General features: G+C 45.9%; 1 protein-coding gene across 1 annotated transcript in view; it reads right to left on the reverse strand.

The window, feature by feature from the left end:
* VWA5B1 (von Willebrand factor A domain containing 5B1) overlaps positions 1-17,675 on the reverse strand; it is a 917,148-nt gene extending 899,473 nt beyond the window's left edge. Inside the window, exon 1 of the mRNA XM_069242250.1 lies at positions 16,652-17,675. The gene's annotated coding sequence lies outside the window, so the exon portion shown is untranslated. The remainder of the gene's footprint in view (positions 1-16,651) is intronic.
* Between the last annotated feature and the right edge of the window lie 2,144 nt (positions 17,676-19,819).

A 19,819-nucleotide genomic window follows, 5' to 3' on the forward strand; every position in this document is an offset into this window, starting at 1 on the left:
GAGACAGGTAACCAAAGCATGGAAAAGAGTTGTGTAGAAAACATATTGGTATTCATCACAAAAAACTATCTTTGTAACAGGTCCACTGTAAAGAAATGGCTCCCTGTTTCAGTTACCCCCCACTTTTTGCCTGATACTGATGCTGACTTGCCTGAGAAGCGTGCTGGGACCCTGCTAACCAGGCCCCAGCACCAGTGTTCTTTCACCTAAAAATGTACCATTGTCTCCACAATTGGCACAACCCTGGCACCCACGTAAGTCCCTTGTAACTGGTACCCCTGGTACCAAGGGCCCTGATGCCAGAGAAGGTCTCTAAGGGCTTCAGCATGTCTTATGCCACCCTAGGGACCCCTCACTCAGCACAGACACACTGCTTGCCAACTTGTGTGTGCTGGTGGGGAGAAAATGACTAAGTCGACATGGCACTCCCCTCAGGGTGCCATGCCAACCTCACACTGCCTGTGGCATAGGTAAGTCACCCCTCTAGCAGGCCTCACAGCCCTAAGGCAGGGTGCACTATACCACAGATGAGGGCATAGGTGCATGAGCACTATGCCCCTACAGTGTCTAAGCAAAACCTTAGACATTGTAAGTGCAGGGTAGCCATAAGAGTATATGGGCTGGGAGTCTGTCAAAAACGAACTCCACAGCTCCATAATGGCTACACTGAATACTGGGAAGTTTGGTATCAAACTTCTCAGAATAATAAACCCACACTGATGCCAGTGTTGGATTTATTAAAAAATGCACACAGAAGGCATCTTAGAGATGCCCCCTGTATTTTACCCAATTGTTCAGTGCAGGACTGACTGGTCTGTGCCAGCCTGCTGCTGAGAGACGAGTTTCTGACCCCATGTGGTGAGGGCCTTTGTGCTCTCTGAGGACAGAAACAAAGCCTGCTCTGGGTGGAGGTGCTTCACACCTCCCCCCTGAAAGAACTGTAACACCTAGCAGTGAGCTTCAAAGGCTCAAGCTTCGTGTTACAATGCCCCAGGGCACTCCAGCTAATGGAGATGCCCGCCCCCTGGACCCAGCCCCTACGTTTGGCGGCAAGTCCAGGAGAGATAATGAGAAAAACAAGGAGGAGTCACTGGCCAGTCGGGACAGCCCCTAAGGTGTCCTGAGCTGAGGTGACTCTGACTTTTAGAAATCCTCCATCTTGTAGAAGGAGGATTCCCCCAATAGGAATAGGGATGTGCCCCCCTCCTCTCAGAGAGGAGGCACAAAGAGGGTGTACAGACCCTCAAGGACAGTAGCCATTGGCTACTGCCCTCCCAGACCTAAACACACCCCTAAATTCAGTATTTAGGGGCTCCCCAGGACCTAGGAACTCAGATTCCTGCAACTTAAAGAAGAAGAGGACTGCTGAGCTGAAAAACATTGCAGAGAAGAAGAAGACACCAACTGCTTTGGCCCCAGCCCTACCGGCCTGTCTCCCTCCTTCAGAAGAAAACTGCTCCAGCGACGCTTCCCCCAGGAACAGCGACCTCTGAATCCTCAGAGGACTGCCCTGCTTCCAAAAGACCAAGAAACTCCCGAGGACAGCGGCCCTGTTCAACAAAGACTGCAACTTTGTTTCCAGAGGGGCAGATTTAAAGACCCCTGCAATCCCTGCAAGAAGCGTGAGGCTTGCAACACTGCACCTGGCGACCCCGACTCGACTGGTGAAGAAACAACGCTACAGGGAGGACCCCCAGGCGACTCCAAGACTGTGAGTAACCAAAGTTGTCCCCCCTGAGCCCCCACAGCGGCGCCTGCAGAGGGAATCCCGAGGCTCCCCCTGACCGCGACTGCCTGACTCTAAGATCCCGACGCCTGGAAAAGACCCTGCACCCGCAGCCCCCAGGACCGGAAGGATCGGAACTCCAGTGCAGGAGTGACCCCCAGGAGGCCCTCTCCCTTGCCCAGGTGGTGGCTACCCCGAAGAGCCCCCCCCTTGCCTGCCTGCACCGCTGAAGAGACCCCTTGGTCTCCCATTGATTCCTATTACAAACCCGACGCTTGTTTGCACACTGCACCCGGCCGCCCCCGCGCTGCTGAGGGTGTACTTTCTGTGTCCCTGGTGCCCTACAAAACCCCCCTGGTCTGCCCTCCGAAGACGCGGGTACTTACCTGCTGGCAGACTGGAACCGGGGCACCCCCTTCTCCATTGAAGCCTATGTGTTTTGGGCACCACTTTGAACTCTGCACCTGACCGGCCCTGAGCTGCTGGTGTGGTAACTTTGGGGTTGCTCTGAACCCCCACTGGTGGGTTACCTTGGACCCCAATTTGAACCCCGTAGGTGGTTTACTTACCTGCAAGAACTAACAATAACTTACCTCCCCTAGGAACTGTGAAAATTGCACTGTGTCCACTTTTGAAATAGCTATATGTGTTTTATGTAAAAAGTATAAATGCTAATGTGATTATTCAAAGTTCCTAAAGTACTTACCTGCAATACCTTTCAAATGAGATATGACATGTAGAATTTGAACCTGTGGTTCTTAAAATAAACTAAGAAAAGATATTTTTCTATACAAAAACCTATTGGCTGGAATTGTCTCTGAGTGTGTGTTCCTCATTTATTGCCTGTGTGTATGTACAACAAATGCTTAACACTACTCCTTGGATAAGCCTACAGCTCGACCACACTACCACAAAATAGAGCATTAGTATTATCTCTTTTTGCCACTATCTTACCTCTAAGGGGAACCCTTGGACTCTGTGCATGCTGTTCCTTACTTTGAAATAGCACATACAGAGCCAACATCCTACATTGGTGATCAGCGGTGGGGTACAAGACTTTGCATTTGCTGGACTACTCAGCCAATACCTGATCACACGACAAATTCCAAAAATTATCATTAGAAATTGATTTTTGCATTTAAACTATTTTTCTAAATTCTTAAAAGTCCTGCTAGGGCCTTGTGTTAGTCCCTGTTTAGAATTTCCTTTAGAGTTTAAAAGTTTTGTGAAAGTTTGAATTAGAACCTAGAACTAGTTTTAGATTCTCAAAAAGTATTCCAACTTTTAGAAACATAATGTCTGGGGCAGAAGAGAATGTGATGGAACTCGACCTCACACCTTACCTCCATCTTAAGATGAGGGAGCTAAGGTCTCTCTGCAAAATAAAGAAAATCCCAGTTGGCTAAAGACCCTCCAAACAACAGCTCCAGGAGCTTTTGGCAGAGTTTGAAAAAGCCAACCCCTCTGAGGATGACCTCACAGAGGGAGAAGATAGTGACTTGGAGGAGAATTCCCACCTTCCAGTCCTAACTAGGGAGATCAGGGACTCTCAACCCCTGACTCCAAACATAATAGTCAGAGATGCTGCTTCCCTCACAGGAGGGGGCAGCACCTCTGAAATCACTGGGGATAGCCTCAGTGAAGAGGACCTCCTGCTAGCCAGGATGGCCAAAGAATTGGCTTTGGAAAGACAGATCCTAGCCATAGAAAGAGAAAGACAAGAGATGGGCCTAGGACCCATCAATGGTGACAGCAACTTAAATAGGGTCAGAGATTCTCCTGACATGTTGAAAATCCCTAAAGGGATTGTGACTAAATATGAAGATGGTGATGACATCACCAAATGGTTCACAGCTTTTGAGAGGGCTTGTGCAACCAGAAAAGTAAACAGATCTCACTTGGGTGCTCTCCTTTGGGAAATGTTCACTGGAAAGTGTAGGGATAGACTCCTCACACTCTCTGGAAACGATGCAGAATCGTATGACCTCATGAAGGGAACCCTGATTGAGGGCTTTGCATTCTCCACTGAGGAGTATAGAATTAGATTCAGGGGGGCTCAAAAATCCTCGAACCAGACCTGGGTTGATTTTGTTGACTACTCAGTGAAAACACTGGATGGTTGGGTAACTGGAAATGAAGTGCATGACTATGTTGGGCTTTATAATTTGTTTATGAAAGAACACATTTTAAGTAACTGCTTCAATGAAAAGTTGCATCAGTATCTGGTAGACCTAGGTCCAATTTCTCCCCAAGAATTGGGAAAGAAGGCCGACCACTGGGTCAAGACTAGGGTAACCAAATCTTCCACTGGGGATGACCAAAAGAAAGGGGTTACAAAGCCTCCCAGGAGAAAGTGGGTGACACTAGAAACAAAGAAAAAGAATCCTCTGTAGGCCCCCAAAAACCAGAACAGGTGGGTGGGCCCTGAGACACAACCCAAAACAAAGGTGGGTACCAGGGTAAGAACTGGGATGCCACTAAGGCATGGTGCCATAACTGTAGACAGACAGGGCACCACACCAAGGACACTTCTTGTCCCAAAAACAAACCCCCTAGCAAAATCCCAGGGGTAACCAGTGTAGCCATTGGGGATGACTCCTCAGATGAGGAGGTCTTCATAGCCTTCAACTGGAAAAAGGGCCCAACAGGTGAGTTGGAGATTTTAGAGGGAAGTAGACACTTCCACCACCTACTGGTGAATGGAATCCCAGCCACTGCCCTGAGAAACACTTGTGCCAGTCACACTATTGTGCATGACAGGCTGGTGTTCTCAAACCAGTATATCCCAGGTGAGACTGCCAGAGTAAGAGTTAGCCCAGACAGGGTCACTGATAGGCCTGTGGCTTTTGTGCCCATAGAAGTGGGTGGGACTTTTAGCTGGAGAAGGGTGGTAGTCAGTACCGACCTCCCCCTTGATTGTCTCCTTGGAAATGACTACCCAGAGGTTAGTCAGAGCCCAAGAGAGGAACTGGTCCAGTGCCAGTCCTCTCCCAAGGATTCTGGAGGTCCTGCCCCTGCAGTAACTGCAAGCAGGCCCCAGAAGAAAAAGAAACGAAAACAGTGTAGGAAGGGTGGACAACCTTTAGCCAAGGTTCCAGCAAGCCAAGGAGATTCTGCTCCAGTAGGGGAGAACTCCAAAAGTGGCACTGATAAAGTCCAACCTGACCCCCAAGAAGTCCTGGCTAGTCAGGCAACTGTTAAGCCTGAGTGGGTGGCTCCTCAGTTAACAGAAGAAAGAGTGGAAGAAGGGTGTTTACTACAAGAGGTGGTAACACCCCACTCTAATACAGCAGACAGGCACCCTGAACCCAAAGAAGCCTGTAACTTAACCCCTTCCCTTGTAGGTGAAGGGCTAAAGGTGTGGTTCTGGGCACTGACAGCTGTCAGTTGCCTCTGCTGGGTGTTAGCCTTTATGGCTGCACTATCCTTGGCATGGTGGTCTGACCCCATGCCAAATAGCAAGTTAGGCCCCCTGACCCTGCTGGTCATGGTGGGGTTACTCCAGCTCTGGGTAACCTCTTTGGGTAAGCTAGGGGTGACCCTGGCTAAGATAAGATTAGCAGAGGTGGATATCTCTAACCCCAAAATAGAAAGAATGGGTGGAGACATTAAAAGCACAGACAAGAGGCAATTCAGACTAGGTCCTATCACTGTGGAAGTGGGTCAGTTCCCCAGAGGGAATGACCTGAACAGGAGGATGTAAGGCAGAGTAGGCCCTGCAACAAACCAGCCTATTTCCTCTACTCTTCCTCGCCTGACAGACTAGGAAAACTCTCCCAGCTTTGGCTGAGTCTCCTGGCCTGTGGGCTGGGGGGGGGGTTGTGTAAAGAAATGGCTCCCTGTTGCAGTTACCCCCCACCTTTTGCCTGATACTGATGCTGACTTGACTGAGAAGTGTGCTGGGACCCTGCTAACCAGGCCCCAGCACCAGTGTTCTTTCACCTAAAAATGTACCATTGTCTCCACAATTGGCACAACCCTGGCACCCAGGTAAGTCCCTTGTAACTGGTACCCCTGGTACCAAGGGCCCTGATGCCAGGGAAGGTTTCTAAGGGCTGCAGCCTGTCTTATGCCACCCTAGGGACCCCTCACTCAGCACAGACACACTGCTTGCCAACTTGTGTGTGCTGGTGCGGAGAAAATGACTAAGTCGACATGGCACTCCCCTCAGGGTGCCATGCCAACCTCACACTGCCTGTGGCATAGGTAAGTCACCCCTCTAGCAGGCCTCACAGCCCTAAGGCAGGGTGCACTATACCACAGGTGAGGGTATAGGTGCATGAGCACTATGCCCCTACAGTGTCTAAGCAAAACCTTAGACATTGTAAGTGCAGGGTAGCCATAAGAGTAAATGGGCTGGGAGTCTGTCAAAAATGAACTCCACAGCTCCATAATGGCTACACTGAATACTGGGAAGTTTGGTATCAAACTTATCAGAATAATAAACCCACACTGATGCCAGTGTTGGATTTATTAAAAAATGCACACAGAAGGCATCTTAGAGATGCCCCCTGTATTTTACCAAATTGTTCAGTGCAGGACTGACTGGTCTGTGCCAGCCTGCTGCTGAGAGACGAGTTTCTGACCCCATGTGGTGAGGGCCTTTGTGCTCTCTGAGGACAGAATCAAAGCCTGCTCTGGGTGGAGGTGCTTCACACCTACCCCCTGCAGGAACTGTAACACCTAGCAGTGAGCTTCAAAGGCTCAAGCTTCGTGTTACAATGTCCCAGGGCACTCCAGCTAGTGGAGATGCCCGCCCCCTGGACCCAGCCCCCACTTTTGGCGGCAAGTCCAGGAGAGATAATGAGAAAAACAAGGAGGAGTCACTGGCCAGTCAGGACAGCCCCTAAGGTGTCCTGAGCTGAGGTGACTCTGACTTTTAGAAATCCTCCATCTTGTAGAAGGAGGATTCCCCCAATAGGAATAGGGATGTGCCCCCCTCCTCTCAGGGAGGAGGCACAAAGAGGGTGTACCGACCCTCAATGACAGCAGCCATTGGCTACTGCCCTCCCAGACCTAAACACACCCCTAAATTCAGTATTTAGGGGCTCCCCAGAACCTAGGAACTCAGATTCCTGCAACTTAAAGAAGAAGAGGACCGCTGAGCTGAAAAACCCTGCAGAGAAGAAGAAGACACCAACTGCTTTGGCCCCAGCCCTACTGGCCTGTCTCCCTCCTTCAGAAGAAAACAGCTCCAGCAACGCTTTCCCCAGGACCAGCGACCTCTGAATCCTCAGAGGACTGCCCTGCTTCCAAAAGACCAAGAAACTCCAGTGGACAGCGGCCCTGTTCAACAAAGACTGCAACTTTGTTTCCAGAGGAGCAGATTTAAAGACCCCTGCAATCCCTGCAACAAGCGTGAGACTTGCAACACTGCACCCGGCGACCCCGACTCGACTGGTGAAGAAACAACGCTACAGGGAGGACCCCCAGGCGACTCCAAGACTGTGAGTAACCAAAGTTGTCCCCCCTGAGCCCCCACAGCGACGCCTGCAGAGGGAATCCTGAGGCTGCCCCTGACGCGACTGCCTGACTCTAAGATCCCGACGCCTGGAAAAGACCCTGCACCCGCAGCCCCCAGGACCGGAAGGATCGGAACTCCAGTGCAGGAGTGACCCCCAGGAGGCCTTCTCCCTTGCCCAGGTGGTGGCTACCCCGAGGAGCCCCTCCCTTGCCTGCCTGCACCGCTGAAGAGACCCCTTGGTCTCCCATTGATTCCTATTACAAACCCGACGCTTGTTTGCACACTGCACCCGGCCGCCCCCGCGCCGCTGAGGGTGTACTTTCTGTGTGGACTTGTGTCCCCCCCGGTGCCCTACAAAACCCCCCTGGTCTGCCCTCCGAAGACGCGGGTACTTACCTGCTGACAGAGTGGAACCGGGGCACCCCCTTCTCTATTGAAGCCTACGTGTTTTGGGCACCACTTTGAACTCTGCACCTGACCGGCCCTGAGCTGCTGGTGTGGTAACTTTGGGGTTGCTCTGAACCCCCACCGGTGGGTTACCTTGGACCCCAATTTGAACCCTGTAGGTGGTTTACTTACCTGCAAGAACTAACAATAACTTACCTCCCCTAGGAACTGTGAAAATTGCACCGTGTCCACTTTTGAAATAGCTATATGCGTTTTATGTAAAAAGTATAAATGCTAATGTGATTATTCAAAGTTCCTAAAGTACTTACCTGCAATACCTTTCAAATTAGATATTACTTGTAGAATTTGAACCTGTGGTTCTTAAAATAAACTAAGAAAATATATTTTTCTATACAAAAACCTATTGGCTGGAATTGTCTCTGAGTGTGTGTTCCTCATTTATTGCCTGTGTGTATGTACAACAAATGCTTAACACTACTCCTTGGATAAGCCTACTGCTCGACCACACTACCACAAAATAGAGCATTAGTATTATCTCTTTTTGCCACTATCTTACCTCTAAGGGGAACCCTTGGACTCTGTGCATGCTATTCCTTACTTTGAAATAGCACATACAGAGCCAACTTCCTACATCCACCGTTTGTGGAATCTCATTGTTACTCGAGACATAGAGGAATAACTGTCTGTAATGCACCTTAACATGTAAGGATCACCTGTGTCAAATGCACCATGGGGGGCTTTCATTAGCCTTCTTCACATCTATGTGAAATATCCAGTAAGTCGTACAAGTCTTGGTGCACAATCAAAGAGTAGAAGCAATGTCTACTATTTTTTCAGCTGTGCTCATTGCACAGAACCTCAAGGGGGAGAAGGTAAAAGAAAATATTTAGCACATTTGGTATGGAGGCAGTTCATAATGCTATTAACAGGGCTATCCTACTATCTCTCCTCCTGAGTACAATATGGAGTTGAACTTTTCAATCACGGACATTGTAGATTTGTCAATACAACTTTATATTACCTTAAAGGGATTCTACTTTAGTCTTTTAGGAAGCTATTGTTTCACTGAACTATGTGAATGCAGTAAGGTAACCTACAGAATGATTCACAAAGGGTTACATTTCCTCAAAAATGTTCTTATTATCATTTTCCTTCCTTGGAGCCATTCAAAATGGTTGTTTGAAGATCGACTAAACACTTTCTAAAAAAGATTTTAGGGGTGGCAAGGAAATAGATCAACAGGGGAAATATCTCTTCTTAAAGGGTCAAGTAAATATTTCAAACTAAGAATGATTCTTTGAGTAATACAATTGGAATTTAGAGTCAAGAAATAACGTCATCCCTGTCTCAACCTCATTAGCAAGCAGTGGCTTTTCTTCAACCACTGTCATTGAATATCCAGCACACAATCAGGTATTATGTCTTGCTTGTCTGCAAAAGCATATGTGTGTTGTGTCATGTAGAAATGTATTGTATTTGATAAATTATGTATTATGTATAATGTGTTTTATATGTGTGATGTATGATATATTACACTTGTCATTACAATGGCCCAGAAGAATCTTATTTTAACCTAATATAGTGAACTCCTGGAATGGTCAACTTGAAAAAATGCTGACATCTTTCAATCAATCAGATTTTGAAATATTATTAGTTGTTACCTGTCAACCTCCTATAGTCAATTACCACTTATAATAAAACAAATTGCAGATCTCTTGGAGACCGAATTTTCATTACTAAATCTTCCTTTTTTTTGAATGGCAGAAAGCAAGTTGGGGTCAATGTTCCCATCAGATTAAAATAGCAGCATTTTAAAAATACAATTAGCTACAAATATACACTATTCTAATCCTAAAAACGAACTGATGATATACATGTGTAACAAGTTGCCATTGACACTCATGATATAGGGTTATAGACACCATTGAGATGTTCTAATGACGTAAAATGTTGCTTATGAAATGGTGGTATATGTACTCATGGAACATTGTTATAACTACAAATGGAAGTCCTGTGGAATATGCTAGTATACTCTTGTGGAACAGTGCTTTACTCTAAAAAAATAGTGGTAGAGACACTGGTGGAATGTTCTAATAAGCACTTCTGAAATGTCACTATAAAAACTCGTGCAATGATGCTATATTTAACAATGGAATATTGCAATAGACACTACTGGAATATCCTAAGAAGCACTTTTGAAGTGTTCATATTTACACTTGTGGAACAGTGCTGTAGACGCTAATTGAATAGTATTGCAGACACCTATGGAACCCCTGTGGCATATTTTATAAACACTTGTGAAATATTGTTACATGCACATGTGGAATTGTGTCATGAACACTCAAGGAATGGTGTTCTTGACTTATGTGGAATGTTCTAAGAAACATATAAGAAACGTTGCTATGTACTCTTCTGGAATAGTACTCGTGGAACCATGGTGTAGACACTTGTGGGATATTCTGATGAATACTTCTAAAGTGCTGTTATGTGTACTTGATGAAATGTACTACACACACAGAAGAGTGCTCTGGAAACTGGTGGCAATGTGATCTAAAAGCAGCAGAATGTGTCACAATATAGCTGTACATAATAAAGAGTCTATCAAATCAAAAATCAACAGCACGATAAACTAAAGATTCCATGCTTACCAAATTATCTTTACCACAGCAAAAAAGCACAAAACAATCAACATTCTCCCACTATAAACAGAATATAATCATCTTTTGGGCATATGGTGAGTGCAAAAGTATAGGTGGATTGTGCATTTTTTAAATACATATTATATATATATATAAATATAATGTATTCCGTATGACATTTTAATGATCTGGAAGAAGCTTATAATTATGTATGAATTTCACCATGCCCAACTAGTATTTATACCAGATTCTAAATCTGGTAATTAACTGCTATGATGTAACAACAGTGGTTAACAAAAGCAATTACCCACTTCTGCTACTTTATAAAGGAATTCAAGGCTGCACTGGCAGGGCTCTCACAGAGCCTGTGAGTACTGTGTTACCACTCCTACATAAATCTTTCAACTTTCTTACTATCGCTTTGGAAATGTTGCTAAATACACTTGAAATGGTGTTATGGGCATCGGTGGGATGTCCTAATACTTGCTTGTATAATTTTGATTTATACCTTTGAGGAATGGTGCAATAGACTCTCATGGAGTAGTGTTATAGACTAAAAACTTGCGAAATGATGCTAAATAACCCTGTAGAGTTCCTGTGAAACCACTCATCAAACAGTCATAGAAACCCACTGAATGCTCACATAAACACTTATGAAATGTTGCTACAAACAGTTGTGAAATCTGCTACAGATCACTATTAAAAATTAAGGGTGGATGTGTTAAACTGTAGTTTGGACGGCTTTCGTGTCTTTGTTTTTAATTCAGTGCAAGTCTACTCTAAGAACAGCTGAGTACTTCACAAAAACGTTTGTTCATTAATAGGTGTCACATCAATTCAATAATTAACACCATAAGAAAAGAAAAGAAAAGTCTCTTGTTTTACAGAATATAACATCAGTAAGAAAAGCAACATCACATGCTCCTGCAAGCAAAGAAACAAGAAAACCGAACCCAAACAGGTTTTCAAGACATTTTCTGAATCAAGAACCTTAAGTGTACCAGAGCCAAAATTGAAAGGGCAAAATAAGTTGCCACAAAGTATACAAGGCATTAGAATTACGAGCACTACCACTGATAAATATGAATTGGTTATATTGATAGTCAGTGTATTTGACTACAGGTACTACTTGAAATAGCCAATCACATTCAGGGAATGGGCTCTGTAGAGTGGTGATAGATACGACCCCAGTGCAATGCAAAATTCTGAAATTAGGATACAGGATTTGGTACAACGATGTTGTAGGCTAGTAGAACGAGTCAATTAATTAACAATTCTAAAAATGCAGTAAAGTTCGTTCTGGTATTTTAGCCCATTAAAATACTGGATAGTGATTTTCATTCGTGAGAAATGGTACTATAAAAATTCTTCAACTTGTATTGGAGACAAACTTCAATTTGTGCAATAGATGCTTTTGCGATATTAGTACAGATAGAATGGCCTTATAGCACGTATGGAATTAATTTATAAACAGACATGGACTAGTGGTTATGTACACTCAATGAAACATCCTATCAGCACTCATAGAACTGTGGTATAAACAATACTAGAAAGCCAGTCTGGGTACCTGTGGAACGATCTGTACACACTTATTGGCTTGGGCAATAGCTACTCATAGAAATGTGCTTTTGACATATGTGAAATCATATTAAAGACATCTGTGCAACAGTACCATAAACAACTGGAGACTGCTTAAGATTATTGCAGGATGTTGCTATAGATACTCTTAGCACGTTGATAGAAACAACTGCACAATGGTGAAATATGCAGTGCTCGCTTAGAACAGTAAAGCATTTGTCAATTGTGCTATAGGCATTGGCAAAATGGTGCAATGTATTGCATGATTGCCCTGACAACTGGTAATAGAGCTGTGGAGCACCACGGACTGCTGCTGTAGAGGCCTGAAGAAGAGAGCTACAGACATTTGTAAAGTGGAATCTTACACACACCTGTAATGGTGATATCAAAACTCATGGGACTGCACTATAGACTATTTTCTAATTGTGCTGAAAAAAAGCCTTGAAATGTGGCTATGGATTCATAACAGGGAGGTGTTATAGACTACTGTGGAATTCTGGTCTGGACACTGGAGGGATGCTACAATACTCACTGCTAGAAAGATGCTATAGTTGAAATGGACGTTTTTCCAAAAAAAAACGTATACAATGCTACTATATGCACTTTTAATAAGGTGTAATAGACAACTATGTACGGAGCTAAAGACACTGGTTGATGTGTTTCACAATCTCCTGTGGAATAATATTTCAACTACTCCTGGATTAGTGATTTGGTTATGTAAAGAATACCGCTAGACACACTCAGCAACGGGTGCTAAAGAAACACACTGAATATGTAATAGGTAATATAATGGTGCCAAATATTCCTTAATAAAATGTTGCTATCTTTTCTCAGGGAATCTGGTTATAGACATTGAAGGAATGGTGTAATATTTCTGCCAGAACACAGATAGAATAGAAAACTACTATGGACTTTGTGGAATTTTGTGCAGACTCTTTGCAATGTTGCAAATGACAATTGTGGAGTGTGCTATTGACATTCATAGAATAGTTCTATATGCACCAGTGAAGTGGTGCTAAATCCATGCAACGAACGATGCAAAGACAATTGGCAAAGATCCTATAGCTACTTATAGAAAAAGCCAGGGACACAAAGATTTTATAGACAATTGTAGAAATACTATTGCGAGAAATGGTGATAAAGATAATCACAAGACAGTACTATAGACATCAACTTCAGAGTATTCTAGACAGTGCAGCATTCATTTGTTAATCATGGCGGCGCTATGAGTACTAAATTGACTGGTGGTACAGATACTCACTGAATTATACTATCTACACACATGAAGTGCAGATGAGGGGTGAACATAGCAAGGGAGTCATGTACATAAATAGCAAAGAAATAGGAACTTGAGATGTCCAATACCGTTTAAAGAGCAGTGAGGATGTAGTGGAGTGAGGATGCTGGAAAAGATAAACAGTCTGAACGACAGAATTAGTGTCCGAGTATCTGAAAGGTCTTGAAGACTTTAGACTTAAGGCCTGATTTAGAACTTGGTGGATTAAGTACTCCGTCACAAATGTGACGGATATCCCGTCCACCATATTACCATATCCACTATATATAATGGGATCATAATATGGCAGACAGGATGCCTGTCACATTTGTGATGGAGTATTGCCCTCTGGCAAGTTCTAAATTAGACCTTTAGTTTGGACAGGAGACTTTGAATGTGGCAGGACAGTTAGGTTTTGCGCGGTTTACTGTATCAGAGAGGGCTGAGGCAAATCTACTGGGAAATTGAATTTTGTTCCACAGTTTCGAAGTGTAGACTGAGACGGATTGTTGCCTTTTTTTCTTATTTACATTTAAGTGGATTTAGACTGACCAGGGATTGCCGTGTTGGATATGGTGACCTTCCCTGCTGGGTTGGCTGCTGATAGTGACATAACATAGATCGTTAAATCATGGAATAGTGCTGCTGACGATCAAGCAATTTTTTCATCAACAGCCAAGGAGTATTGCTTTAGGTTCCTGTGGACAAGTGTGACAGACAGTGTGCTATGGAGATAAAACACCAAAGGGTTAATGCCGTTGACTGCTGTGAATTGGTTATATTGCCAATCAAATAATTGTGAGAGCGGCTCACATGGAATGATACTATCAACTGTTGGGGAATAGTGCTTGTCACATTCATGGCAGAATGCTATTGACAAGATATTGCTGGCACTGGTTCGGTGCTGGAATTCACACTTTTGCAATGGTGCTCTCAGCAGTCAAGATATGGTGCTGTCTACTTTCTTGGGGTGGTGCCATCTATTCTTTTGCGGTAGTTCAGTAAACACTAAATAACTGGTTCTATTGGCACCCGTGCAGTGTTATGGACACTCAAGGCTGCAATTGAGAGCCTTGGAATGGTTGATAGACCCAGGGAATGGATGCTATACGCTCTTGTGTATTAATGGGATATACATTTATTGTCAAACATGAAGTAGTGCTATCGCCATCCTCCAGTTATGCTTTCTTCATTCAAGTGTGCATTCTACACCGCAGCATAGCAGCCCTGAGGACAACCCAACAGAGATTCTGCTCTGCCTAACTATTTACATATGTTTGTAATTTCTAGACAACACATCTTGCAGGGGATTCACAAGTATAAAACATCAGAAGTCAGTAACGGAGTCCTGCCCTTAAAACTCTCAAAGACCAGAAGGTGGAGGGAGCATCGTTTTAAGAAAGCAGAGAGGTAGACATTTAAGGAGGCAGAGCAGGCGAAATGTGAGCACGACTCCTCGGATACATGAGCCAGACCGACCCACTGACTGTCTGTCACTGAGTTCTGGGAGGCTTGGAATGTCTCCAAAGAGACAGGAAGTGTCCTCGCTCTTGCACCCACGGGTTGTGACATTCCTAGTCAAAACACTATCCGATAATGACTACCCCTGGACCATAATGTGTAAACCAAGGGTCAAGCAAGTTTGTTCCTGAACATAAAATCTGGACACAGAAGTGAGGTGGCAGTTTCAGGAATTTAGTAGCTAAGATCGGGGCTGTTTTCTAGTTTTTGGTAAGGGAGTAATAGGACCTTGAAATGAATCAGGGGAAAGGACCTGGCCTTAGGTACAGAGCTGCCGACTTCGGATCTGAGATACCAGGATCCAGACTCCGTGCCCGCTCAACACCCTGTGATTCTAGGCAAATATATTATCCTTCCCCTGCCTAAAAAAGCGAGTGTGCCCTTATGTAATGTAACTGGTGTTCATGTAAAGCGCTTCAATATTTTCAGGTCGAGATCGCGCTGCAAAAAAACTGCAAAAATGTTAAAAATCAGGCAGGGAAAAGGGTGATCTGAAAGGGGAAAAAGAATGTTTCAGCTTCGTGTAGACGAAATAAAAAGACATTGAAGACCTTCTGACATAGAGCCGCTTCTGAGACAAGAAGAAGTGTCCTTCAATAGGAAACGGGCTGCAGAAAAGCAATGTCCCCACACAGTCAACACTTGGATAGTGACTCCCTCCTCAGACATTTGGGGGGGGGGGGTACCCAAGATAAACAGGAACCCCTTAGCGGAGGGCCACACTACTAGGAAGTGGGATTCAGAAAGAAAGCAGACCCTCGGAGGGGATGGGAGACCCGGGAGACAAGGAGCATCCCTCAATACACAGCGGGCCCTCTTAGGAGATGGCCTCAGCCCGCGCGCTCCCGTGGCGGTCCGGGGTTGACGGACCTAGTTCTCACAGTTTCCATTATATTCTCATCAGTATGCAAGATCCCTGCCAGTGCCTCAAAAATGCATTTACCAGTCGTGGGTGTAGGTTTCATGGAGAAAACAAACAAACAAGTCAATCCTACTGGGGGAGAAGAGGAAGCGACAGGGGCTCCCCTACTCTGCACACAGCGGCACCAGAGACAGACGTCCGCGGTGCACACATCAATATCACACAGACTGTCCTCCGCATGTCACTCAAAGACGACAGGGACATACTCCAGCAACGCACAAAGAAACCCCAGAGACCGACGGTCTCGGAGGCTGCACATACATGCACGACGACGCCAGCCACAGACTCCAACCCTTCACATACAGACACCAGTAGACTCCAACACATGATGACGACAAGCCTGCATTCAATACCACAGACCGACCTACCCTGCACACAACAAATACAGAGCAAGGAGACTGCAACATACTACACAAAAACACAGACCAGCAGACACAACCGCCAGACCCCTTTTTCCTATCTTGCACACAACAATAAAAGGAACAGCTGCGCTTGTACTCTGCACTTCACAGACAAACAACAGAACTCCGACAGGTGGTATCCCTGCACAGAAAAGGCTCCAGGGTCAGTAAGACTCCAGGCTTCTGTACACCAGCGTCAAAGATACGCATACACCGAGACTAACAGATCTGCTCACTACGGAACAAGAGACAGAATCCAAAAAACGACAACAGAGGCAAGTTGTAGCCATGCACACAACTGAGAGAGCCAGACGTCAGCCATGTATCCGATAGAGAGAGACAGACTTCAACCCTGCAAACAGAGACACAAGAGGCAGTTATACTGAAAAACTGCACACGCTTACAAATATATAGCCAAACGCAGTAAACCACGGAAACTACGAAAAGGTGGACACAAACCTTACACATAACAGCACCAGAGACAAACTTACCACTGTATACAAAAGACAGACAGACCCCAAACACACAAACAGGAAAGGCACAATCCACCCGAGCACAGCAACACCTCCCAGACATACTTGAACCCTGCATGCAGTGAGACTCAAATCATGCACTCTAAAAGACCAAATACCGAGAGACTCCATCCGATAAACACAGACTGTTTGAGGGCAGCCTGCACACGCATAAACCACCAACAGCGAGCAGTTTTTTATTACCTCGACCTCCGATGGGTTTGCTTTCCTGGATCCAGGAGGTCCTCACATGCTGTGTGGTGTATTTTTTTAGGTCACGAGTGGATTTTCACACATTTAGGGCTCCTCGAAAGCTCCAGGGTCCTCAAACGGTCCTCTAGCCCTGGCGTACGAGGAGGCAGCTCTTCTAGGTCATCAAACGATCGTCACATGTCTCCATGGTCCTTACAAGGACCTTGCACTCTCCTCAGTACCCCCACAATACCCTCAGTACCCCACAATCCCCATGGGTCCTTAAATCATCATAGACTCCAGGGTGAATCTCTTCCAGGTCTCCAAGAGACCTCGTCCAAAGTGGGGATTCCTATTGTATGTCTCTCCGGGGATCCTCACCTGCCCCGGGAGTCCGTGCACTCACTTTGTATCCTCCTAAGCTCGGCCCTCTCTTGAACTCGCACTCTCGTTGAGTTCTCGCACGTTTCACAAGCTTCGAGGGTGCCCTGGTGAAAGGGCGGTCCTCTCTGAAGCTCTTGGGGTCTGCTGGTGCATGCGTCTCCCGGAGTCCTTACGTGCCCCTAACTGTGCAGCTGTTCGTAGAGTTAGCACACTGTTCTGTGAAGTGAAGGCAGGAGGAGGCAGCGTTTCTGTCTTTTTATTGATTGGGGGGGACCCACAAACATCAGCAACATGTGGCGCCGTACCCCAGTCAGGTTCCAGGAGCTTTGCCTGGTGGATTTTGCCTCTCTTCTGCTGCAGGCTGGGGGCCGTAGGTCAGGTCCAGTTCAGGTGCTCCCGCATTGGGTGATAAAATGCAGAAGTCACTGCGCCCATAACACACCTCTTCGAAAGTCTCTCACCTCTCACCGGGCTCCGGTAAGGACCACTGAAGCTCTCGTAACGCACCTTTCTCCTGCACTCTCGTGGAGCCCCGCCCTCGAGCTCCCGTGATGCCCCTCCTCCCACGGAGCTCCGCAGTTGCCCTTCGCCCTTGGAATTCTAAGGATGCCCCACCGCCCGGAGGTCCTGTGATGCCCGTCCGCCTTGCGGGCTCCTGTGATGATGCCTCACCCCCTGCAGCTCCTGTGATTATACCAAGGAGGCGCCTTGGCAGAGTCTGAAGCGGGCGCTCCCGCCAGCAGCCCAGAGATTATTAAACAGGTTTCTAGGGCTGTTCAGTGACCATCATTAAGCCGAGCCACTGTTTTTGTCAGCAAGGTAACCATGACAATCGCCCTGTACTGGAGGCAGCTGGTCCCACTCTCCCCACCCCATTCCCACTAAACAGCTCACCCCTCCACTCCTAGTCCACGAGCAGACTTCACTTGGACCACCCAGTTAATGCGTCCTCGCTGCTCATTAGAGGTCAACCGACGATTCTCTGCCATTTGTGTGAATCAAAAAACGATCTCTTCCCGCGGGAAGGAAGGGTGCGCGGGACCCACGTCCAACTGTTAACGGCACATGTCACCACTGACAGGGCACAAGAGCAGGGGAATGTGAGGAAAGAGAAGGTAGGCCCGAGAGAGACCGAGAGGCAAGAGGAGAGAGCGCGAGAGGAACGAGAAGGTGCAGCAGAGAGAGGGTGTGAAGAACGGGGAAGCAAAGCCCACAAAGAACGAGAGGAAAAAGGAAGCAGAGCGAAGAAAGAGTAGGCAAATGAGAGCGAATAAGAGAAAAGAGAGAGCAGAGTTCGAAGGGAATGTGAGGACAGAGGAACAGTCAGAGGGAAGATAGGACGAAAGAAGAATACCTGAGGGAGGATGTGAAGAAAAATTATACAGAGCTCACAGAGCATGTGAGGAGAGAGCAGTCAGAGATAAAAGAGGATGTGAAGAAATAGGAATCAGAGGTGAGAGAGAATGTGGGGAAAGAGGAGCCAGAGCACAGAAAGTGGGAGAAAGAGGAGATAGATAAGTAAAACAGAATGAGTAAAACAAAAGCAGAACTAGGCGTTAATATGAGGCAAGCGGACACAGAGCTGAGAGTGAATGTGAGGACAGAGGAGGCAGCCGAGAAAGGATGAGAGACCAGAGGATGCTGGGCAGAGAGAGAATGTGAGGAAAGAGAAGATAACTGAGATAGTGAGTGAAAAGAGGAGAGAGAATGTGATGAAAGAGAAGATATCTGAGATAGTGAGTGAAAAGAGGAGACAGAATGTGAGGAAAGAGGAGACAACTGAGAGAGAATGAGAAAAAAAGGAAGCAGAACTAAGAGACAATATGAGGCAAGAGGGTGAAGAGCTGAGAAAGAATGTGAGGACGAAGGAAACTTCCGAGACGGAATAAGGGAGACGGGAAGGCAGATCCGAAGGAGAGTGTGCAGAAAGAGATGAAAGGTCTGAGAAACAATGTGAGAAAAGGGATACAGTTGAGACAGAAAAAAAGAGGCGGCAGACCAGAGAGAGAATATGAGGTAAGAAGAACCCGCTGAGAGAGATTTTGAGAAAAGGAGTCAGAGCCCATGGATAATCAAAGCAAAGAGGGGACAGAAAAGACAATGAACGTGAGGAAAGAGAACAGGAAATCGGGAGAGAATGTGAGGTATGAGGCAGGAGAGACGACAAAGGACGTGAGGTTATAAACAAAAGAGGAGGGCCTGAGTGTGAATGCGAATAAGGAAGAGGGAACAGAGAGAGACTGCAAGGAGAAAGGGGGAAGGCTGAAGAGAGGATATCGAGAAAGAACAAGCAGCTACGAAATAATGTGAGGAAAGAGCAGAATGACCAAGAGAAAAGATAAGGAAGAAACAGAGATCTGACAAAAAAAAAGTGAAAAAAAGATATGGGAGGGAATGGGGAGGGAAGAGGATTGGGCTGCAATTGGTTACGAGGAAGAGACAACAGATGAGTGTGAATGTAAGGAAAGATGAAACAGTTGAGAGCGAATGTGAGAAAAGGAGCGAACTGAGAATAAATGTGAGAGAAGAAGAGGCAGAGCTTCGAGAGCATACAAGTCAAGAGGAGACGAAACTAAGAGAAAATGTGAGGGCAAAGGAGACAGAGCTGGAAGTAGAAGTGAGGAAAGAGGATTGTGAGGCAAGGAAGAAAGAACTGAGAAAATGTAGGGTAGGGGGCATCTACATTAATTGAGAGTGAAATTGAGCAACTGGAGGTACACATGAGAGGACAGAATAAAAGAAGTAGGAGTGGGGAGAAATATGAAGGATTATGATAGAGAGCAGAGAGATTGTGAA

The sequence above is a fragment of the Pleurodeles waltl genome, chromosome 6 (assembly GCF_031143425.1).
Source record: "Pleurodeles waltl isolate 20211129_DDA chromosome 6, aPleWal1.hap1.20221129, whole genome shotgun sequence".
In the NCBI taxonomy this organism is placed as follows: domain Eukaryota; kingdom Metazoa; phylum Chordata; class Amphibia; order Caudata; family Salamandridae; genus Pleurodeles; species Pleurodeles waltl.